General features: G+C 32.2%; 1 long non-coding RNA gene across 1 annotated transcript in view; it reads left to right on the forward strand.

Moving 5' to 3' along the window:
• Positions 1 to 10,722, forward strand: part of LOC118968296 (uncharacterized) — a 29,883-nt gene extending 19,161 nt beyond the window's left edge. The window contains exon 3 of the long non-coding RNA XR_005055895.2: positions 8,815 to 10,722. This is a non-coding gene — a long non-coding RNA (uncharacterized lncRNA). The remainder of the gene's footprint in view (positions 1 to 8,814) is intronic.
• Positions 10,723 to 20,606: the final 9,884 nt, after the last annotated feature.

Raw genomic sequence — 20,606 nt, forward strand, 5'->3', positions numbered from 1 at the left:
AAAAATGATTTTCCAATTTTCCCCTTCTTTCACCAGAAAAAGTGAGATTGAGCATGTTGAATGAGTAGAGATCTGCAAGGATAGATCAAAGAATATTTCTAAACAAGAAATATCAAAAGTTTATGAATGTTCATTTAGAAGCTTGGTCGTCTGGGTGTTTGAACAAATGAGACATATATAAAAGAAACTAATGTGTTAATAACACAGGCAACATCACTCCAAGAAAATCTCTATATATAGCCTTAACATGTCATCATTACACAAAAGAAACACTACCAAAATTTGCATGTGGTAAATCTGTAGAATAACATTTTATTTGTTTTTCTTTTTTAAATGACACAATTACATTGTGTTTTCCACCAATTTAAGTCAAATTGTTTATAATGGTATCTTCACAAAAACTGCTGTCTTAAATTGGATTCCCTGGGAACAGATTCTGAAATGGAGCTTTCTGAACAGAAGGTCTACAGGGGGTGCTCTTGGGAGTTACAGGAAGGTAGAACTGGGAAGAGAACGCAGAAAGCTGTCCAGCAAGCTTCAGTCTGGATGCCACCAAGCCATCAGCTGATCCTATGGGAGCTCTGCAAGTTGAGGAAGAGAGGTCAAACTTTTATATCCCTGTATTCAGTTCTTATTCTCAGAAAGGGGCAAGATGTTAGGCAATTCTAGTAAGGAGACTAGACCAGGAGCTGTCAGGTGTTGCTGATATGTCCAGTAGTTGGGGGATGGATGCTGGCTCTTGCAGGGGAGATTTGGTAGAGTACCACAGTATTCTCTACAACCACCTACCAAATGAAATACAAAATCTAATTCAGAGAAGATTCTATCACTTTATGGACATATTTGGAACATTGCAATGCATCTTAAAACTATATTCCTCATTCACTTATATTTCTACTGTAAAACAATCTATCTTGAAACCTATTCTATTAAACAATCCCACCTATCAATAATAAAACATCTCAGAAAACCCAGAATTAAGAAATAAAACAGATAATGAATGGACAAAACTGATAGGACAATAACTAAAGCAGTAGACAGTTTTATAAAGTGCTTTCATTAGTATTATTTTATTTGGTACACAAACAACATACTGAGCTTGTAATTTCCTTTCTGCCAATGAAGATATAAAGGCACGGTGAAGGACAGAACCTTGAATTAAGCCATGTCTTTTGATACCAGGTCATCACGAGCAACAATATTTCCTTTAGTACAAGGTGTTGAGGCAAGGGCAAGAGTGGTTTCTTTAAGAACTATGTCTCTAGTTAATAAATATCCTGTTTTGATTTGTTGAATGCAAATACATTTTAATTAATGCATATCCATATTATGGTACAAATCATAAAAATTGAAGACTATCAAAATTTTTAAAACAGCTTAAATATCAACTAGAAAATAACTAATTTCCACATTAAAATAAGAGTGTTTATGTTTATTTTTTTAAACTCAAAAATCATTTCAAATTCCTAAAGGCAATTATATCCAGTTAATAGTAAGTTGATTATTATCCTAGGCCTCAAAGAGTAGAAAATATTATTGATGTCTACCATGTACCAAGGACTGTTGCAAGAAGTGGGAGAAGAGTAATGAAAGAAGGGTACCAATTTCTCCCCTTATGGGATTTGCATTTTACTGAGGAAAAATAAAATAGGGAAACAAGCAGATGTGATTATTTGAGATTGTAATTGTTTTTTAGAAGTAAAATAAAGTACTTTGGGGAAGTACTTAATTTTCTTTCTGAGAAATAAATAGTTCAACCAGACCTAAATTATGAGAGGGGGCTACCAGTCAATTTCTAGGGGAAGGACATTGCAGAAGGAGGAAATGTGCAAATTCTTGAGATGCAGATGAGGTTGGTGTTCTAGGAAAGTCTGACAAAATGATCAGAACATTTTGAATGAGGATAAGGGCTAGAGTTGGGGCTCGGGAAGTGCACAAAGGGGTCATGTCAAGAAGAGTCTTATAGACCATGGTGAGCTTTTTGCTTTATTTCTAATCAGAAAACTTTGGATCTAAGCAGAGGAATGACTCTGATAACTTTTAAAACATTACTCGAGCTGTTTCTGGGAGAATGTACTAAAGGGGCACAAAGCTTCTTTGATATACAGTTTATGTGAAAGCTAGTCTTTGGGCAAGGGTGTCTTTGATTAACTCCTATTTTCTGGTAGGCTGATAAAATTCATACAAAGCAAAATCAAAATGAACTTGAAACTACTTAAACTTACCAATTCTACCATAATTAAAATTAGAAAAACTTCAGAGCTCTGAATTTTAGATTATTGTCACTGTCATTATTAAATATTAACACATTCTGTAAAAGTTCTACTGGAGAAGATTCTGCATTGCCATAGTTTATGTACATGGAGTTTCACAAGAAGTTTCATGGTATATTTATGATCCATATGTAAACAAGAAAAAAAATACAGTTTGTGAAAATATAATGTTGCTAACTGAATGTTAAAATATGTTAACTTATAATTCCACAACAAATATCATTGACCAACTGCAACATGTAAGGTCTTACAGTGAGATTTTGAATATTATAGCTAATAGACACTTGCTGTTATTTTCTCTTGTTAACGTTCATTTATAAATAGCATATTACAAGATTCTATATAAATTTATCTGTGCTTTTTAAGTATCTATCTTGTGAACTGACAATAAGTTCTATGAATGCAAAATGCATATCTATTTGCCCATCCAGTGCACAAAGATAGTATGTGTTCAATTATTGCTTGGTAAATAAATAAATGAATGAATAAGTGAATACAATGAAATGTAATCTAACAAAGTAATAATGGATATTTCTATTTTATCAATGAATCTCAAAATCAAGTACAATTTACTGCATTTTTCTTGTATGCCATGCTTTGGGACACAATTTGGAGGGATGGCATATCTGAAAGAAATTTAATATTCAGTAAAATAGACATAACTACCCTGTTTAAAACTTTATAACTTAGAATTCGCCTCATAACCAGTACTTCTTTGGGGAAATTTACAATGCAATTTGGCTTTAGTGTCAATTTTCTAATCTGTGCTTCACAGGACAGCTCAATGAGATATATTTCTCAACACTTTCCCACTGCAATACTTGTTCTTGCATCATGTCCATTTTCATTAGTTTGGCTTCAATATTTTTTCTTGAAACCCCAATTTAGGTAATGATCCTTTTTCTAACTTAAAGATAAAACACTATTCACTAGAGCATTTGATCATCATACGATAAACCAACAGAAGTACACTAATTTATAGAATTTTAAAAACGAGTAACTTTGACATAATAGGTATTTTATGTAAATTTGCATTCTCCAGCAGACTTTTTGAAATTTTAAGTAAATTTACATTTATTTAGAACTTTTGAGAGGAGCACAGAGTTCTTTACTGTTTTGGGGAGTCATATTGGAAAAGCTCCTTTGGAAGGTAAATTTGGCAGTTAAAATCACACTGTACATCCTTTAGAGGCAGGCAGTACATTTCCTGAGGTCAGCAGTCAGTAAAGTCTCTTCAAATGGACAGATTATTAATATTGTACGCTTTCCAGGCCAAGAGGCAAAACTGATATTTATAACAAAACAGAAAATAGATTTCCACAATATTTTTATTGGCAAAATTCAAAATAAAATAATTGAGAAATTTTTTTGTAACACAGGTTTACTAATGAAAAGAATGGCATTCTCTTTTGCGTGTTGACTTTGCAATTATTTGGAATATAAAGTCAGCATTTCTTTTAATCAAATAAATTACAAATATTTATTTTAAAAAAGTCTTAGCTTATCAATCATAGAAGACTAGGTGGAAGCTGAAATGAAATCTCAAGCTGTGAATTTCGATCCTCTGATAATGAGAAGCAAGTGCAAATTTGACTAGACCAGTCTCTCTCTTAGCATTCCTATTGCTACGTCTTAAGAGGTTATGTGTATGTTGTACTTATTATCTTCCCATTTAAGATATTTTATTATTTCTAATGTGATTTTTTCCCTTCAATTTTAGCTTAATTCCACTGTGTACAGAGAACATTAAGTTTATAATCCTTCAATATTTGATAAGGCTTATATTGAGATATGTAAATTAATCTTACTGAAAAATGGAAAAAAATCAATTTTAAATATGGAAAATTTTTTAAAATATTCAATATGCACCTGAAATAAATGTTTTCTGTATTATTCAAATAACAGTTTTAAAATGCATTCTCTCAGCTATTGAATAAAACATACTTGATTGTGAATTGGTCTTATTTATCCTTAATTATTTCTTTGACTATTATGGAGCTATGTTATTGGGTGTGCACAGATTTTGAAATTTGATCTCTTCCTAGTGTGTTTAACGTCATAAGATGTCCCTTTTTATCTCTGTGTTTCTTTCCTGTATGTCTTCTTTTACTGAAATTAAATGTCCAGCTCACCACTGTTTGTAATATTTTCCGTCTTGTTGCTCTTAAACAACTTATACCTTTATAATTAACATGCGTCTCTGGTAAGAATAAAGTACTTGGGTTTTATTTTACCTATAACATCATATTTGTCTTTTATTTGTAGTATTTTATGCATTTGCCAATAATCCTCAATATGTTTGGGTTTATATCAATAGTCTTACTGTATGTTTTCAATTTTTTCCATTTATTTTACTTTCCTTCTGTTTTTTGCCTTCATTTGTGTAACACAAGATATGATAACATTTTTGTTTTTCCTCTATTAACAGGTTAGTTATATAGTCTTTTATTATTATTTTAATGTTTACTCTAGACATTAAGGCCTACAAAAATTATTTTTACTACTTTTCCAATAATATCAGTACCTCAGAATACTTTAATACTACTCATTTCTTTTCTATGTTTTATATTACTGAAGTCAGGTATTTTTTAGGTTTTTACTTTCTCATGTATTTTAAACTCTAGGAGATGCACCACTACTGTTTTCACAGTCAATATTTATTAGGTCCTGTATTGCAGTGTTTCCCTCTGGGATCACAGTTCTTTAGCCTAAAAAATCCCCTTTCATATTTTTTAATGAATATCTACTACTTAGTGATGATTCTACTTAGCTGTGATTTGTCTGAGTATGTTTTTATTTTTCTCTAATTTGAGCTCTCTTTTCTCTGGCTCTATAATGCTATATTGGCAGTTATTGGGTTCAGTACTTTAAATCTATCATTTTTTTCTGGTTTTCATTGTTTTTGATGAAAAGTCAGCTGGAAATATTATTTTTTTCTCATTTTTCTTTGGCTTTTTTGCTCTTTTGACTTAGGTTTCAGTAATTTGAATATGGTAGGTTTAATGTTCTTGCATTTATCCTGCTTATCTCTGGATATATCTTTCATCAATTTTGGAAAATCTTTTATCAACTCTTTAAATATTGATTCTGCCTCATTCTCTCCTCTCTGAGACACCATCTGCACACATGTAGACCAATTGATGGGTGATTTATAGGTGTTACAGTTTTCTTTTTTTTCTTCTATACTTTTCATCCTTTTTCTCTGTTTTCAGTTTACATACTTATTATTGACCTGCCTTCAAATATAAAAATCTTATGTCTCATTTTATCTCAGTTGCTGTTAAACCCATATGTTGAAGTCTCACTTTCATTTATTTGATTTTCAGTTCTAGAATTCCCTTTGTTTATTTTTACAAATTCTGCCTGTTTGGTGAAATTCTCTATCTTTGAATTTTTTTCTATCTCTTTACCTCTATTTGTAAAATACATGAATCATTATTTTACAATCCTTTCAGCTAACCCCAATATTTTCATCTTTTGTTATCTCTCTTGGTCTTTAGTTCTTTGGTCTCATTCCTTGTCATTTTTATTGAATGATAAGACTGGCAACTTGTAATTTTCATTGAATGGGATATATTTTGTTTAAAAATTTATAAGCTCCAAATAATGTTAACTTCCCCCAAGGAGGGAATATCCTTTTCTCTAGTAGGCAGATAGATGTGGGAACTATCAACTTAATCAAATCAAAGATGATGCTGATTCAAACCTGGACTGCAGTTTTAGTATGGCTTTGCCTACCTTTGGTTTGCCCCATTCTTCAGGCAAATTGTTTTCACCATAGCACTCTGACAGCATGACTTGAACTATAATGCTCATTTTTCAGCACTTTGAGAATGTCAGATAATGTGCTTTTTAGAAATTTTGGCTTAGAAATTTTGGCTTGGATTATTAACCTTGCATCCCATTCAGCTTCAAATTTGGGCAACTGTTTTGATGGGAATCAAACTATTAACTTGAAACTCCTCACTTCTTGAAGTTTTTTTTTTTTGTCTGTTTCTTTTTCTTTCATTCTGAAACTGGTGAAAGCTTTGATATTTGTTCTGTCCCTGTGAGCAGAAGCCCTCAACTTGGATTCTTGTTTTCTTGCCTACAGGGAAAACCACTGCAGTTTCAACCTCTAGTCAACAAACCTTTCCAAAATTTAGTGCAAAAAGAAGAATAAAAAATGATTTTAATTGGTAGTTTGTGAGTGGATTCCCATGATTTTGCAATTTCAAGATTTGGAATGGTGAAGACCAACATGCTTCAGGGTATTATAAATCAGGTCACTGTCTCATCCAAATATTTATTAATAAAAGGTGAAATGTGGGTAGGAAAATTTAACAGTGTAAAATCAGAAACTCTGTTAATTAAGGTTATTTCTTGGGTTTATTGTCATTGAAGAGATGAGAAGGTGGTGACAAACTTTCCAAGATTCATGAAACTTTAGTAAAAAAATTTATTGAGTTGTTTTGAATAAGGTATGTTATCAGACTTATAATGGTATAATTTGCAACAACACTGGTGTATTACCTTCAGTATTTAAGTAAGAAGAAACAAAGCTTTATGTAAGAATGATCAATTATACAAATCTGTTTTTAATTAGGAGGGATTTTAATGTAGAAGCAACAAATTCATTGTATTATCTATGTTATATGTCTTTGAAATTATTGAAAATTTTCTAAACTATCTATAAGTTAGGAATAGCCACATTTTATGGAGACTCAACATTATGTGCTAGGATTAAAAGTAACTGAAAATTATACAAACCCAGAAAGTTATGCCAGTTTCTTCTTCTAATGTAGGTAGCTATTAAACTGAAGAATTGTTCCACATTAGCTTTTTTTTCTTTTGTTTATAGTTCCTATATAAGTGCAAGGTATACCAGAAGTGCATTTAAAGTATTTGTGTGTAAAACTAGTGACTTTTTCTTAATTTAAAAATATAGATACAATGATTAGTATATCAAGACTACGTGGAAGGAAGCATGGGAATTTTACTAAAAATCTCATTTTTTAAAGGAAAAAAATGAATTTCAATTAAACCAAGAAAGATTTTTTTTTGGAAAAGAACAGAACATGGCATCTGTGCCTGGACATCTTTTTGACCATATTAGAAGAATAAAAAAAACGATATTTATACCAACCATCACATACAAAATAATTTGGTAAATTCCCATTCTGGGGGAAAAAAACTATAATTCACTATAAATAAGCTATAATTTACTACTTTTCCTTATGTTGACATGGCACTCTGCTTAATAGTATCACCCAAGGAACCAGGCTTAAAAAGCAACCACTATATGTGTGATTTTTCAATAGATCACGCACTTCTCTAAATCTTACACTTCAGGTATGGATAAAAGGTATAAATAGATAATTTCTAAACATTTTTTCCTTGATAAATGTTTTGGCTCTGTGTCCATTATGGGAATTTTTTCCTATGTTAATTGCATATATTGTTTATTCACTAGGTAAATGTTATTGAATACAAATCCCAAATTTTATTTGGAAAGATACATGTTATGTGTTTGTGTGCATGCATATGAGTGTGTGCACGTGCCAAAACACAAAACCATATAAATATCAATCCTGAAGAATCAAGTGAGATAGAAATAAATTTCATCTACTGCAAACTTCCAATACAAAATCCAGTATTTTCTGACTCTTCCACTTCTACTTTGGGCAGCAACATCTATGAAGACTGAATAGACCTAATTTATTAATTATTAATCTCTAAAATAATACATCTCAAACTTTATCCCTTTACCTTTTATCTTTTTCCAAAATACTAAAACCTACTATTAATTTTTAAACATATATATTAAAGAACCATTGTTTCTTGACTTAATTCTCCACATTGATACATTCTCCATCGCGCATCGTCTTACAATCCTGGCAATAGAATCAAGTAACTGTTTAAGTCCGAACAACTGACTCCACTTTATATTTCCTCAATGATAATACACACTTACTCATTCACTTTCTACTTTGGACTTTCTTTGCCAATGCATGGCATTCCAAAGTGGTATGAAATGGTTTTAGTCAAGAAAATCCTATCCTGTATCAGTTGAATATGAATTGCAATATAATTGAGTCCAGTATGATTTCTCTAGTTTTTCCACTCATACAAATGATGAACTTATATTAAAGAATGATAATATGATTTTTATCTGACCAGCATTTCTCAGAATACCTGACTCTACTCTTGCCATCCATTCCTCCTTTTAGATAAATATAAAAAAGAATAAAACGAGTCATTAGTATTATCTAGAACATCAGCTGAGTAGCGTGTACTTAAGCTGAAATTGGGTTAGGGAAACACACTTTTTTTTCAAGGCCAGAAGTCTAAATAATATTTCTCCTAAACCAAACCTGGATCCAGAATTGACTACTCTGGAAAAAAAAAAAGAAAACAAAAACATAATTTCCCGGTTTACAGGAAATGGAGAAGAGAGAGAAAACAAAAATAGGGTTTGCTCTTATGTTTCATACTGCTCAGGTCTCCGCTGTCAGCCAAAAGAATTTTTAACCTAGGATTGTTGCTTTGCATTCTACTGAAGGTCTAAGAAGACAAAGTTCTGCACCCATTATGTGAAAGCAGAAGGAAGTCTCCGCACCATTCCGACCGGCCTGATTGAAAAGAAGATGGCTCATGATTCCCTGCACTGAGTTTGCAGTTGCTTTGAAAACTTATCCCCTAAAAATGTGATCCATCAGTTTCCTTTAACTTCAGTCATGTCTTTTATCCTTGAAATAAAAATATCCTGGATATTTTCTCCACTTTAATTCTGATCAGTTCCTGGGCTTGGGTGTGGATCGGTGATGGCAGGCAGGAAGAAAAAGGAGAAGATGAAAAATATTGCACTTACCCTGGTTGTGAATCACATTGATTTATAACTTTGAAGCTGAGAAGTCTTAGTAGTTTTTTGTTTGTTTTATTAGATGCAGATGGTATAGTTGTGTCAATTGTATTATGTTTTAGTAATATTGTATTAGTTGACTTAAGGGGTTGCAATTCTGATTGGGATTTATATCAGCTAGTTTTAAACAGCAATTTACCTAGTGCATTGGAAATAAAACTGCATTCATAAATGTAACTAAAATGTCATAAATGTATTTACTAGTAAATGAAGATATTCTTAAGAATGAAATGGCAAGGCAATATAATTAATTCGAAACTTGTTTCTAAAATGTTAATAAGAATAAGATTACATTGAAAAATTTGACTTTTTGTCTCAATATAAGTGAATGAATATTGATTTGCTTTAGAAATAAACAGAAGAGGTTTTATGTTTGAGACAAAAAGGTGGATTTGCTTTTATTGTGTTAAAAATCACATAACATGAAATCTACCCTTAACAAATTTTTAAGTGTGCAATACACTATTAACTATATGTACATTGTTCAGCAGATCTGTACAGCTTTTTCATCTTTCATTACTGAAATTCTATACCCATTGAGTAGCAACTCCCCATGTCTCCTACCCCCAGCCTCTGGCAACCATTAAACTACTTTCTGCTTCCATAAGTTTGACTATTTTAATGCCTCACATAAGTGAAATCATGACATAGTTGTCTTTCTATGACTGGCTTATTTCATTTAACATAATGTCTTCAAGGTTTATCAATGTTGTAGCATATGGCAGGATTTCTTTCTTTCTTAAGGCTAAATAATATTCCACTGTATGCATATACTGCATTTTCTTTATGCATTCACTCATCACTGGACATTTATGTTTCCACCTATTAGCTATGTGAATAATGCTGCAATGAGAATGGGAATACAAAGATGCTCAACTTCATTAATCATTAGAAAATGTAAATTATAACAACACTGATAAAAATGACACAACTGTTGAAATGACCATAAACAATGGCAACAACAAGAACAAAAACAAAATAACAGAGTTGGTGAGGATGTAGAGAAATTAGAACCCTTGTGTGCTGTTAGTGGAAATGTGAAATGGTGTAGCCACTATGGAAACTATAATTACAGTCTTTCAAAAAATTAATAATAGAACCACCACATGATCCTGCAATCCCATTTCTCAATATTTCTCAAAAAAGAATTAAAAACCAGATTTCAAAGAGGTATTTGCACTCCCATGTTCATTGTTTTTTCATTCAAAAATATTAAATAGTTTTTAAAAAGCAGGTGTTATACTTCCTAAAATTGATAGCAGAGAATATTGAAGACAATGAAGGTAGATGGGTGGGTGGATTAATTAGTATTTTTAAATTTCATATCAATGAACTGCCGTTGAGTAAAAGATTAATACTAAAGTGTTTTTTAGAAGTGGAACAGTAAAGTGATAATGTAAATATGTGTTTAATTAAATAAAACAGTTCAGCAGATAAGAAGGTAGAAATATAATGGAGGAAAAAAGATTTCAACCAAAGTTCTAATTTGATAATGAAATATAAGTGCAAAACATTAAACAAAAGGGATTATTTTGAGTAAGCCATTTTATACAATGGAACAATATAATAAAAAGCCATGTCTCACATTACCTTACATCTAATATATGATTTTTTTGGCATGAAATGCATAGAATAATAGCAACATATTTGACTTCTTAGGAAGCAAGTACATTTATTTTTGAAACATTAACATCTTAGAGAACCAGAGTTTTAAAATTTGAAAAAGAAATCAAGATTTAGACATTTGAAAACTGTTTTATTTGGAATCTATAAAGGAAGAATCATGTTTTATTACTTTGCATGCTTCTTTGCAAAGGAAAGAAAAGAACAGGAACAAAAATAATGAATTTATTGGGAAAAAATTGGATCAATATAATAAAAAAGAGCCACCCAAATATTACCCACCTCATATTTTCTTTTTTAAAAAATATTATTTGGACTGAACCAGCATGAGATTAACACAACCCTTCAAGATAAAAAATACTAAAGCATTTTTTTTCCAAATGAATAGTATTGTACTTAAATGCTGCCCTTTCTCATTCCATTTTACTTCTTGGTGCATTTTCATGATGAAGGGGGTTCTTCCCTTCTTTCCCTCATTGTGGTGACAACATGATGAAATTCTGTTCATACCCACAAGAATTCACTCATTCCTTCATTAAAATAACATTTATTGCTGGGCATTGTGAGAGTAACTGGGATGCTACCCAGCCTTATGGAGGCATTTGAGTGCCATAGAAGCAACCGGGAAATGTGCCAGTTTGGGGAAACAACAGGAAAGATTTATTACAGAGATTCTATAGTGTAGAGAAAGTTGCTGAACTCCCAGTAAAGAGACTTTTTGTGAAAATAACCCTCATTAAAAAGCAAAACCTTCTCCTTCTCAATGAACCCAAATCACATCTATCATTTCCTTCCCTTTCTCACAGGAGCAAGGTTCTATTCTGTTCTGAACATAGCTAGCTGTTCCATCGCAGTCTGTACTTCCCCCAAGATCTTGTACCATTAATGATCACTTCTTTCTTGAATAGTTAATCCTTTCATTTACCACTTTTTATTCTTGCAACTGCAGCTGTTCGCAATAATTTCCATGCATTAAAATAAACAAAAACAAAAAATCCTTTTTTCCAACCTCTCCTTTATTTATTTATTTTATTTTGGTATCATGAATAAACACTGACAAAGCAACATTGTGGTTACTATATTCTCTGCTTTATCAAGTCCCCTCCACATACCCCATTACAGTCACTGTCCATCAGTGTAGTAAGATGCTATAGAATCACTACTTGCCTTCTCTGTACTGCACTGCCTTCCCTGTGCTCCCCGAGCCACATTATGTGTGCTAATCATAATTCCCCCTTTTCCCCTTATCCTTCCCTTCCCACCCATCCTCCCCAGTCCCTTTCCCTTTGGTAACTGTTAGTCCATTCGTGGGCTCTGTGATTCTGCTGCTGTTTTGTTCCTTCAGTTTTTGCTTTGTTCTTATACTCCACATATGAGTGAAATCATTTGGTACTTGTCTTCCTCTGCCTGGCGGATTTCACTGAGCATAATACCCTCTAGCTCCATCCATGTTGTTGCAAATGGTAGGATTTATTTTCTTCTTATGGCTGAATAATATTCCATTGTATATATGTACCATATTTTCTTTATTCTTTCATCTACTGATGGGCACTTAGGTTGCTTCCATTTCTTGGCTATTGCAAATAGTGCTGTGATAAACATAGGGCTGCATATGTCTTCTTTTCAAACTGGGCTCCTGCATTCTTAGGGTAAATTCCTAGGAGTGGAATTCCTGGGTCAAATGGTATTTCTGTTTTGAGTTTTTTGAGGAACCTCCATACTGCTTTCCACAATGGTTGAACTAATTTACATTCCCACCAGCAGTGTGGGAGGGTTCCCCTTTACCCACATCCTCACCAACATTTGTTGTTGTTTGTCTTTTGGAAGGTGGCCATCCTAACTGGTGTGCGGTGATATCTCATTGTGGTTTTAATTTACATTTCTCTGATGATTAGCGATATGGAGCATCTTTTCATTGACCATCTGAATTTTTTCTTTGGAGAAGTGTCTGTTCAGATCCTGTGCCCATTTTTAATTGGATTATTTGCTTTTTGTTTGTTGAGGTGTGGGAGCTCTTTGTATATTTTGGATTTCAACTCCTTATTGGATATATTATTTATGAACATATTCTCCCATACTGTAGGAGGCCTTTTTGTTCTACTGATGGTGTCCTTTGCTGTACAGAAGTGTTTTTGTTTCCCTTATCATGGGGATATATTCATGAAGAAGTTGTTCATGTTCATATTCAAGAAAGTTTTGCCAATGTTTCTTCTAAGAGTTTTATGGTTTCATGACTTACATTCAGGTCTTTGATCCATTTTGAGTTTACTTTTTTGTATGGGGTTAGACAATAATCCAGTTTCATTCTCTTGCATGTAGCTGTCCAGTTTTTCTAACACCAGCTGTTGAAGAGGCTGTCATTTCCCCATTGTATATCCATGGCTACTTTATCATTTATTAATTGACCATATAAGCTTGGATCAATATCTGGACCCTCTATTCTGTTCCATTGATCTGTGGGTCAGTTCTTGTGCCAGTACCAAATTGTCTTGGTTACTGTGGCTTTGCAGTAAAGCTTGAAGTTGGGAACCCCCTGCTTTTTTTTCCTCTTAGGATTGCTTTGGCTATTTGTGTTCTTTTGTAATTCCGTATGAATTTTAGTCCTTTACTTTAGAAACCACCTCTTCTCTATTCACAGGCAAATTTCTTAAAGATGTAACTTCTCTACTAGCTTGCTCAGGTCTCTGCTGAATGACCCTTTTCTAAAGTCAACAGAGACTACTTCAGTGCTGAATCCAGCAATCCCTTCTGTACCTGGAACCCACCTGAGTAATTAATTTTTGTTCAGCATTTGACTTTGAGGACTACCCTTTGTTGAAAAATAACTTTTCCTTTAGCTTCATAACTTCTTTGAATTATTTATTTAAATTTATCTTATAGGCTTTTCTTCCTAATCTTTTCCTGTAAGTTCATAAAACCTTATGCTTCTTTCACATCCTTTACATTCCTTCACTGTACTCACTCAACACTTTGAAGTGGTTAAGACACCCTGTGCTTGAATTCTGAGGCTGCCATTTACTGCTGTGTAACTGAGCAATTTGTTTGGTGAGCCTTTAAAAATCAAGTATTTAGTGAAGATAATAATTGGATTGACTTAATAGGGTTTTAATTAGGATCAAAGAAGATAATGTGTACAAATTATTGACATAATACCAAGAACTTTGATTAATAATTGGGATATATTATAATCATTTTTGTTCATAATAATATATTCTAGTTTAACATGCTCATGACTGTGGATGGAGGCTCTAGACCAGGAGCACTATGCCATATACCTTTCTATGATGAAAATACACTGTTCTTAAAAGACATTAAGTTGCAATGTTAAAACATCTCTGACAACAGCTTCCCCACCTATATATTATAGAAATGTTACTTTTCTGAAATCCCTATTTCAGTTAATGGCATCACCATTCACAAAGGCAACAATGTTTAAATGCTGTGATGTATTAGAATTCATTCTGAAATGAAAAGAGCATGACCTTTGAATCAAACACACCTGGCTTCGAATAGGGCATCTCCATTTCCTTGCCATTTGACCTTGGGCAAATTAAATAACCTGCAAGAATCTCATATTTTTTCATTTGTAAAATAGAAATAAATATGTGTATCACACAAGGCTATTATCAGGATTAAATGGCATAACATATGTAAAACACCTGGCATAGCGGCTGGCATTTAAATTGTATATATTTCTTAAATACACATGACCTCTGTTTTGCCTCCCATTTCAAATGGATTAACAGATCCTATTGATCTCCTGCTGAAATATTTTATGAGTATTTCCTCTTTTTCCATTCCCACTGAATATGTTCTTAGTAATCTTCTTCTCATCATTTTTTTCTAGGAGAATAGCCTCTTAATCAATTCTTCTTCCCCAATTCTCTTTTGCTATTCTCTCTTATCCAATCCATCCTCTATGCTTTCCAGAGCATAGATTTCATCCTGTCACTCCCTATTTATTGCTTTATAATTTTACTACAAACTATGTAATTCTGTATTGTATGGTTCTAACTTTTATAAAGTGGTATCAACACTGTACATGTATTCTTCTGCAACTTTCCAATTTGCATCTTTGGGGTCCAAAATCATGTTTTTAGATATGAATAACTTTCATTTATTAATTTTCATAAATATAGCACATTTTAGAAACAAATGAAAATTTATTTTTCTGTTGGTAAATGTTTAATGTTGCTTTGAACAGTCTAGTACATTTTTTCTTAGGAACACATGCAAAAATTTTTCTAAAGTATACATTCATTACATGTAATAAGGTGAACAAATAGAGTACAGCTCATTGAATTTTACATATGTATACAACTTAGTAACCACCACACAAATCAAGGAATAGAATATTTCCCATGTCCCAGGAAATAGTAACATAATTACTTTCCATGTCCTAGTAACACAATTCTGAGTTCTTTTACTCTATATTCATGTCTTGAAACTTCATTTATGTCCATATATTCTTTCATGTCTATAAAGTATATATATAAGATTCATCTATGTTCTGATGTCTATATTTGTTTTGAAATATTATATATATAAGATTCATCTATGTTCTGCATGCAGCAGTAATTCTCCCCCACCACTCATTGCTCAAGTGTCCTGTTATATGAATATACCATGACATTTATCCATTGTATACCTGATAATGTATTTAAATGATTTCCAGTTTCTTGCTGTTAAGAGTTGAGCATCCATGAAATGTACATATGAGCTCAGTTCTATTCAGGTTATTCCTAAGAGTGAATTGTTAGATCATAGGATAAGTGCATTTTTAGCAATAGTAAATATTCTCTATACTATTATTCAATGTGGATTACCAATTTACTTTCTTACCAGAAATTTCTGTGGTTTCACTTGCTCCATATCCTCAGCAATACTTGGAATTTTGTTTGCTCTTCTTGTAGGTTTGGAGTGAAATCATCACACTATGGTTGTATGTCTATGTCACTGATAACTGATACCTCAAAGTGTATTTTCATGTGATTATTAGCATTTGGGTATCTTCCTTTATACTGACTTTTCAAGACTATACTCATTATGTTATTAGGGTTTTTTTTTTTTTGTAAAACTTTTGTGTAGCATGGATGACTCATTTGTTGAATATATGTACTGTAAACACCTTTATTAACTCTGGGGCTCAATTTTTCCTCCTTTGACTGCATTTGACAAAATAAGTTATAAATTTTCACAAAGTATATTTTAAAAATATTTCTTTTATTGTTACTGATGTTACAGATTAGTGTTTAATACTAACTTTAAGTTCATGAAAATATTCTCCTAGCTTTCTTCCTTAAGCTTTTTTGTTTTAGATTTTATATTTATTTCTATGATCCATCTGGAATTAATTTTTGGGTATGGTTTGTATAGGGTCAGGGCCCATTTTTTTTTTCCATATGGATAGTCAATTGACTCACCATCATTTATTGAAAAGACAATCATTTCCTCCACTGAACTCTGGAGGTGGCTTTGTCATAAATCAGGCTACTATATATGTGTGGGTTTGTTTCTGGAATCTGTATCCCCTGCCATTGAAATATTTATCTTTGTACAAACATCATACTTTACAAATTGATGTAGTTTGAAAATAACTTTTATAGCTGGTACATCCTTCAGTTTTATTCTTTTTAAATTACCTTTCCTATTCTAGATTCTAAATCTTTTGTGTTTCCATGTGTAGTTGCTAATATCTAGAAAAATTTGCTGTCATTTTTTTGGAATTTCATTGAATTTAAAACTGAAAATTGACCTCTTTTCAATATTGAGACTTCTAATCTAAGGATATCCTTCCACTTAGATCATTAATTTTCAGATTTTCTCTTTAGAAGCTTTACACATCTTTTGTTAAGTCCTGTTATTTTAAAGGTATTGATTTAATATATAGCATTGTTTCTGCTTTAATATCCTAATTTTTTCTTCTTAGTACATAGGAATATGACACATTTTTATGTATGATTTATATACAGTAATTTAATTAAATTCATTTACTTATTTTGATAATTTATCCAAGGATTCTTCCAGATAGTCTTTGTATGCAGTCATATACTTTTCAAATTATGATAGTTTTACTTTTTTATTCCAATATTCATAATTTTTATTTATTTTTCTCTTGCCTTATTGCAATGGATAGAACTTCTGGTAGGATGGTGAGTATTATCCCTATCTCATTCTCAGATTCACATGAAAACCATGAAGTATAATGTTTGCTGTATATGTTTCTTTGACACCATTTATCATATTAAATGTGTTCCTATATTCAGTTTGAAAAGTATATCATAAATGAGTTTTGAATTTTATTAAATGCTTTTTCTTGATATACAGTATTGACTTTCTTCTTTATTCTTTAAGAGATTCAGGCGGAGTATTGAGGTATATCCTGGCTTCTTCTATTATTGACAATAAAATAAGAGAAAAAAGAAGTAGATTAAATAATGAACTACTCAGTTTTCACATGAATTTGGAGGTATTTATAAAGGGCTTAACTATGTCACTTCATCTAGCAATGGGTTTTCAAAATAAGAAAGGGCCTTATGGCACAGACCAGTTCAGCCTGAAACTAAGATCCTTTCTTAAAATGTCAAAAAGATCTAAGGCAGTATCTTACAAACCCTTTCAGATAGAAAAGTCAAAAAAGAAACAAAACAAAATCTTAAAGATATGTGTCCCAGAACTTCTCTGTTAAATAATAAAGCTCTAAGAATATTTATGTAATGTGCCACAACAGCTTCCTAAGGATTTCAGTTAGAGAAGAGTTTGTCATGAAGAAATTTGTAGGAGACTTATGTCTAATGGACATCATTCTAAACTGATACATGGAAAGCACACAAGTTTTTAAAGGAATTGCTTCTATGTTTACAGGAACAGATATCAAGAATTGTGAGTGGCCTGAGATATTAGCCTACTTGCAAGTTTCCAGCTAACCCACCAAAGTTACAAAGATAGAGGCAATAGACAGGAGACTCCTAGATCAGAAATGAAGACAGTTTATTACAGCCAAAAGCTAGAGTATCAATATTTTTGTACCAGCAGCCCAAGTCTCCATTCCAACAGTGTGATGCAGAGATGGACAGATGATGTTAGAACATGCAAAGGCTTGTGTTACAGAAGAGGGATCCTGAGCTTAGGAGACTTTTGTAATGGCCACTAAGTTGCCTGACCTTTGGTGCAGGGGAGAAAGTATGTTTGTTATACTGAATAGTAAACATATCTGTCCTTGGCTCCAAAGATAAACACTATATCTTCCAAGATAATAAAAATTGACCTGTACTCCAAATGGAGAGACACTATATCTCTCTTCCCAGACTGTTTGCTATATAGTCACTCTTGAAAAGTAATTCCTGAACAAACAAGTCAGTGTCTTAGTCCTAAGACATGCAGAACCAAAAGAGAACCATGGAGACTTATAGTTAACAGGGAACAAAGAAAACTAGAAATGAAATGAACAAGTTGGAGCCCAGTCTTCCCTAGGCACAGAGTAGGATGAGGAGTTTACTCAGTTTCAAACATTGGCTGCTTTTTCTGGAGAAAATAAGCATAACGCATAGAAAAAAATCAAGAAAGCAGAAGGAAGATCCATAGAAGAAAATGCCAAGGAACAGGACTGATTAATTATTAAAATAGTGTGACAGATCCCCAACTGTATTTCAGATTTACTATGGGTGAATAACTGATAAGTGCTTCCCCTTTCCCAATAGTATTTACCACACCCTGTATCATATAACTTATCTTCTAGGTAACTTGTTAAGTTAGGTATTTGGGAAACAAGGTAACTTGTTTATTCAAGAAACAAGTCTTCATGTTAATAGGAACAATCCAAGGGTGGTGGTTTGAGGACACACCTCATAAACACCTTAAGATTCTATAATTTAAGCTGAAGCCATAATGGGATGAGATCTTGGGGGTTTAGGAAGAAAGCGAGTGATAGGAAGAAAGCACACAGCTGTGATAAGAATTGTTATGGGAAGAGGAAAACTGTGAAGGATTGTACTTTCTAAACATGGCAACAGTATCTCCAATCCTAATTCTGCATATACTTCAGCTTTGATACTCCTGTCATTGAAAGTTAGTATCTAGGTCCTCAACCCTTGAATCTCACTTCATTGTTTGGTTATGACTTATGGAATGATGCAAAGTGATCTCTGTGACTTATAAGAATTATCTAGAATTCAAGCTTCACATATTCAGTGGAACACTTCAACTCGGAGATGAGTTTGCATGTAAGAAATCTATCTTTTTGGCCACAATGCAGTGCCGAAGTCAAGAACTTAGAGATACACTTGTGCTATTATTGGCCATCTTAGTCTTTGACCCTTCCCTGCCCAGAAAAAATGATATGTGATTAAACAAGCCTTCAAACAATTTAATACCCTAATCTTTGGATCTTATGAATTTGTGGATTTCACTTACTTGATGGGCTTCAATTACATAGTAATAAGATATAATGCAATTGTTATTTTTATTGAAGCTCATTGACTTCTCCATCTTCAAGTGCTGGAGAAGTAATTTCTTCTTTGCTCTTTGGTCTAACAAGATGTTATACTCTCATTTTGACATTTCTTGCCCAGGCATAAAACCAGCCATTTCCCCAAGGAACTCTTTTTGTGTATGTGTGAACATTTGATATTTTAAGTGAACACTCTTAAGTACTGAGAATGATCATTGCTACTCCATTACCTACTGTTTCTATCCTTTTTAGTTGATAGAATGATATATATGATACGTATTTACATATACACACCTTATATTTAGACACAAAATTGTGTGTGTGTGTGTGTGTGTGTCATGTAGCATGAATCCATTTAGATATTTCCAATTCCAATTAAGGATTAAAAAGTTCATAATATATTCTACACTATGTCAGTATCTGTATCTTTCATACTGTGCTCTTGGTTTTACAGGCAGAGAGAACAATAAAACTAAGACATCCTCTTATTGGGTATTTATTTTACAAAAGCAATAGACTAAGACTAACAACTCTACTACCACCAAGATTAGTGCATATAAGATTTTCATGTGGTCTATACTTTTCCTTCTACTTTTTATAGGTGTATTACATCTATGTTGCCAGAGTATTTAATTATTAAATACAATAGTCTCATTTTTAATTTTCATTCTTTCTTAATTATACAAGTAATTATATACTTACTGTTCAACTCGTATTCAATTTCATGTTTCTTCAGTAATTTTGAACATCTAAAATTTCCTCTCTAGTAGGTATATCTTCAGGAAAAGCTTATATCAAGTATATTCTTTACATTCCTACTTGTTGATAAGCATATTTCCTTCATATCTGAAAGTCCATTTAGCTAGAAATAGATCTTTAGTTCACATTTTAGTTCCTTATATGTCTTAAATAGGTGGCTCCATTTTTTCTGACACAAGATGTTGAAAGAAGTACTGATGCTAATCTGTATTTTTTTCGATTATAAAACATTTGTTACTTTTGTTGACAACAAAGGGTATTTCCTTTTTCTCTAAAGCATAGTAGCTTTACCAAAAGATTTTGTTGTTGATCTTTCTGAAATAATTTTTCTTAGTTATGTATTAGGTTAATTTAATATGTGTTAGTTTTTTTGTTTTACAAACTTTTCATGAAATGTAATTTTATTATTTGCTTTGCTCCCATGTGTTGATTTTCCTGTTCAGGAAATCCTGTTATCTGTTACTAGATCTTCTTCATCCATCTTCAGTATTTGTCATTTTTCCTCAGATAGTTTACTTTTTCTTAATTACTTATGAATTTTAAATCTTTCCTCCTTTTCATTTTCAATTTGTTTGAAAGTGTTATCAGTTATGTTTATATG

This window comes from Manis javanica, chromosome 2 (genome assembly GCF_040802235.1).
Source record: "Manis javanica isolate MJ-LG chromosome 2, MJ_LKY, whole genome shotgun sequence".
In the NCBI taxonomy this organism is placed as follows: Eukaryota; Metazoa; Chordata; class Mammalia; order Pholidota; family Manidae; genus Manis; species Manis javanica.